Here is a 5516-nt window from a genome sequence, read left to right as displayed (position 1 = left end):
AAGGCTGAACGCAAACTTTGGGACAATGTTTAACCAGAACTCTGCATTAGGCAGGGAACCTCCATATGCACCTACGGCAGAACAAAGATCAACAGATCCGGTGTAATTATGGCTTCTTACCATCACTGTGTGAAAGAAAGATGGATTTAGTGCAGTAATGTGTGCTTACCTGAGTACTGTCACAATCAGATTTACCACTTATATGGTTTTACAATCCATGACGGATCTTCAGATCTGCACGTTTACTTCTCAGCCAATGTTTTTTTGAGCATGTTTATTTTACAAACTGGTCCCTTTGATGGCTGATTTTTACATAAAAATCACATAATATTATAATGATAAGAGCAAAGTTATAAATCATTGTTCATTTGTGCTTTCTCAAAAAGCCTTAAAGAGAATTATGTCATCATTTATTCACCCCAATTATTCTTGTATACATTTCTTTGTTCTGCTGAACACAAATAAAGATATTTTGAAAAATGTTATAGCCAAACAGATCTGGGGCACCATTCACTTCCATAGTATTATTGGTTCCTGCTACGTAAGTCAATGGTGCCCCAGATATGCTTGGTGATTCTTCTAATTATCTTCTTTTGTGTTTAGCAGAACAAAGACATTTATACAAGTTTGAACAACTTAAGGGTGAGTAAATGATGACAGAATTAAAAATTTTCTCTGAACTATGCCTTTAACATAATTCAGAGGTTAACATCAATACAGGAAAAAAATGGACAAAGAGATTGTGTGTTTATGTGTAAGAGGAATGTCATGTTTTGACAAGGAAGAAACTTTCTTTAGTTTAAGTCAAATTAAGATAAAATTATAAGAGTACATTTACAAATCATTGTTAATTTGTGCTTTCTCATAAAGCCTTTAAAGAGATAAAAATTGTGTCATCATTTACTCACCCCAATTATTCTTGTATACATTTCTTTGTTCTGCTGAACACAAATAAAGATATAAAAAAAAAATGTTATAGCCAAACAGATCTGGGGCACCATTCACTTCCATAGTATTATTGGTTCCTGCTACGTAAGTCAATGGTGCCCCAGATCTGCTTGGTGATTCTTCTAATTATCTTCTTTTGTGTTCAGCAGAACAAAGACATTTATACAAGTTTTGAAAAACTTGAGAATGGGTAAATGATGGCAGAATTTAAATTTTTCTGTGAACTATCCATTTAACATAATTCAGAGGTTAACACCAATACAGGAAAAAATGGACAAAGAGATTGTGTGTTTATGTGTAAGAGGAATGTCATGTTTTGACAAGGAAGAAACTTTCTTTAGTTTAAGTCAAATTAAGATAAAATGATAAGAGCAAAGTTATAAATCATTGTTAATTTGTGCTTTCTCAAAAAGCCTTAAAGAGAATTATGTCATCATTTACTCACCCCAATTATTCTTGTATACATTTCTTTGTTCTGCTGAACACAAATAAAGATACTTTGAAAAATGTTATAGCCAAACAGATCTGGGGCACCATTCACTTCCATAGTATTATTGGTTCCTGCTACGTAAGTCAATGGTGCCCCAGATATGCTTGGTGATTCTTCTAATTATCTTATTTTGTTTTCAGCAGAACAAAGACATTTATACAAGTTTTGAACAACTTGAGAGTGAGTAAATGATGACAGAATTTTAATTTTTCTGTGAACTATTCCTTTAACATAATTCAGAGGTTAACACCAATACAGGAAATAAATGTACAAAGAGCTTGTGTTTTTTATGTGTAAGAGGACTGACATGTTTTGACAAGGAAGAAACTTTCTTTAGTTTAAGTCAAATTAAGATAAAATGATAAGAGTAATCATTGTTAATTTGTGCTTTCTCATAAAGCCCTAAAGAGATAAAAATTATGTCATCATTTACTCCCCAATTATTCTTGTATACATTTCTTTGTTCTGCTGAACACAAATAAAGATATTTTGAAAAATGTTATAGCCAAACAGATCTGGGGCACCATTCACTTCCATAGTATTATTGGTTCCTGCTACGTAAGTCAATGGTGCCCCAGATATGCTTGGTGATTCTTCTAATTATCTTATTTTGTTTTCAGCAGAACAAAGACATTTATACAAGTTTTGAACAACTTGAGAGTGAGTAAATGATGGCAGAATTTAAATTTTTCTGTGAACTATTCCTTTAACATAATTCAGAGGTTAACACCAATACAGGAAAAAATGGACAAAGAGATTGTGTGTTTATGTGTAAGAGGAATGTCATGTTTTGACAAGGAAGAAACTTTCTTTAGTTTAAGTCAAATTAAGATAAAATGATAAGAGTAAATTTACGAATAATTGTTAATTTGTGCTTTCTCATAAAGCCCTAAAGAGATAAAAAGTGTGTCATCATTTACTCATCCCAATTATTCCTGTATACATTACTTTGTTCTGGTGAACACAAATAAAGATTTAAAAAAAATGTTATAGCCAAACAGATCTGGGGCACCATTCACTTCCATAGTATTATTGGTTCCTGCTACGTAAGTCAATGGTGCCCCAGATCTGCTTGGTGATTCTTCTAATTATCTTCTTTTGTGTTCAGCAGAACAAAGACATTTATACAAGTTTTGAAAAACTTGAGAATGGGTAAATGATGGCAGAATTTAAATTTTTCTGTGAACTATCCATTTAACATAATTCAGAGGTTAACACCAATACAGGAAAAAATGGACAAAGAGATTGTGTGTTTATGTGTAAGAGGAATGTCATGTTTTGACAAGGAAGAAACTTTCTTTAGTTTAAGTCAAATTAAGATAAAATGATAAGAGCAAAGTTATAAATCATTGTTAATTTGTGCTTTCTCAAAAAGCCTTAAAGAGAATTATGTCATCATTTACTCACCCCAATTATTCTTGTATACATTTCTTTGTTCTGCTGAACACAAATAAAGATACTTTGAAAAATGTTATAGCCAAACAGATCTGGGGCACCATTCACTTCCATAGTATTATTGGTTCCTGCTACGTAAGTCAATGGTGCCCCACATCTGCTTGGTGATTCTTCTAATTATCTTCTTTTGTGTTCAGCAGAACAAAGACATTTATACAAGTTTGAACAACTTGAGAGTGAGTAAATGATGAGAGAATTTAAAATTTTCTCTGAACTATTCCTTTAACATAATTCAGAGGTTAACACCAATACAGGAAATAAATGTACAAAGAGCTTGTGTTTTTTATGTGTAAGAGAACTGTCATGTTTCAAGTTTGTCATGTTACGTTTGTTTAAATCAAATAAAAATAACATTAATTGTTTTAATTAACCAGTAAAGGTCACAAAATCTGAGTTTTAATGGGACAAATGAGAAGTTTCACTGCGCGGTAGATTTTTTTTATCTGCCTTAAAAATTTAAGTTTAATTAAATTGGCTCTGCATGTCATTTCAACATGTATTGTATTGTCTTCTATGCTATCTTAAACTATTTTGGTAGACAAAAATATAACTGTATTTTATTACAAACCTAAAAAATATTTTAATTATTGAATGGATGGTTTTGACTAAATAATGAACAAAACATACACTGTAAAAAATCTTTGCTGCGCTAAATGTTAAAGTTTAAACAACTCAGATTTATAGTTTATTTCAACTTACTATTGTTTATCTTGACAAGAGATAAGTTGTTATAACTTATAAAATATAGTTGAAATAAATGTGTAAGTTATAACAACTCAAGATAAATGATATCAAGTGAAATGAATACGAGTTGGCAGTAAGGCAGCAAATAATTTTTTACAATGTAGCCAAGAGATGAGAACCACTTCAATTCTGTTCCAATAGCATCTTATGGTGAGACTATAAGAAGGTGCTTGATGAAACATTTTTTAAATTCTAGAGAAAGTGACACTGACAACACTGAGGATGATAAAATAAAAAGTTGTTTACTTTCATAGTTTACTATTCTTAAAATATTAATAAAGCTTAAGTAACCATAAACATGTGTAATGTGTTTTATATCAGATAGCACTGAATATTTAGCGGTTTTCACAATTGCAGTGTTATGGATGTGACATATATCCAAACAAGTCAAAACTTGTAACAATTTCTCAGAGAATGCATTTAATATATTTATATTTATAATGAACCGCTGATAATACAAAAATGCTTCATTGAATTTAATAAATTTTTTTAAGGTAAGTGGTTGCAATCAATTTATTTAAGCTACATTTAAACAAAAAAGATAAGTAACGTAAAATAAAATACAAAACTTTTGTTTAAATGTAGCTTAAATAAATTGATTGCAAACACTTACCTTACAAAAATTTATTAAATTCAATGAATCATTTTTTTCAGTCCAGACATCAGAAAAATATTAGTCTATACTCATTAGGGTGGTCCTTATTTTTTAACTTTTTAAAACCTCATGCTCTTACCCCACCAATATGTTTAAATAAATAAATTGGGCAAACATTTTTTCAATATTAATTTATATGTACACAGAAAAAAAATGTCATTGAATGTAATCAATTTTTTAAGGTAAGTGGTTGCAATCAATTTATTTAAGCTACATTTAAACAAAATTTTTATATTTTATTTTTCTTTACTAATCTTTTTTGTTTAAATGTATCTTAAATAAATTGATTGCAACCACTTACCTTAAAAAATTTATTAAATTCAATGAATCATTTTTTCAGTGTATGCATTATGGATGTGACAAAAACAGGGTGAGTGTTTGGGTGACAACATACTGTAAATTAAAAGGCACAAACCAGAAGCAATAATACCCAACAAATGAAGAAAGAGACAGCTCTTCAAAGAACATTTAATATCTACTTTCATTTAAGTTTTGTGTGCATTTAGCATTATGGAAGGGATTTCTCTGTTATGGACGTAACCATTTTAAAAAATTACACACTTAACAATGGAAAATAATAAAAATGCTTTAAAAACTTTAACCAAGACTTCACGGGTATTTAAACCACCAAATATCTGAGATATACACTGTAAAAAAATTGCCACAAATTACACTGTAAAAAATATGCTGTAATTATGCAGCTGGTTGCCAGTAACTTACTGTAGAAGATAAAGACTGAAAATGTTTCATGTTCATTTAACTTTGAACAAACTGTTGCCAGTAAATAACATAAATGTAAAATATACAGTAACTTACTGGCAGATGCCAGCAATACCCAGTAATACTGTAATTTCTGGTTGCCAGAAACTTACTGTACATTTAAATGTATTTTATTTACGTTAGTTACGTTAAGTTAAATGAACATTAAAAATTAACAAGTATTTGTCTTTACAGAGTAAAACTAAAATAACAGCATCAAGCAAAGCATTCTTGAAAACAAAATCTGAAGCAAAAAAACAGAAAAAGGTTGATGAGGATTCCCAGAATGCTTAGCATGAGGCTGTTATTGTGTATAGTATTATTCTGTAAAGATAAAGACTTGTTAATATTGATTTAACTTTAAACAAACTCTTGCAAGTAAATAAAATACATTTAAATCTACAGTAAGTTACTGGCAACCAGCTGCAAGTAACACTTGTTTTTTTTAGGTATGGTTAAAAAAAA

Source organism: Misgurnus anguillicaudatus, chromosome 18 (genome assembly GCF_027580225.2).
Source record: "Misgurnus anguillicaudatus chromosome 18, ASM2758022v2, whole genome shotgun sequence".
Classification (NCBI taxonomy): Eukaryota; Metazoa; Chordata; class Actinopteri; order Cypriniformes; family Cobitidae; genus Misgurnus; species Misgurnus anguillicaudatus.
The sequence above is the reverse complement of the archived record's forward strand: the minus strand, read 5'-3'. Positions refer to the sequence as shown.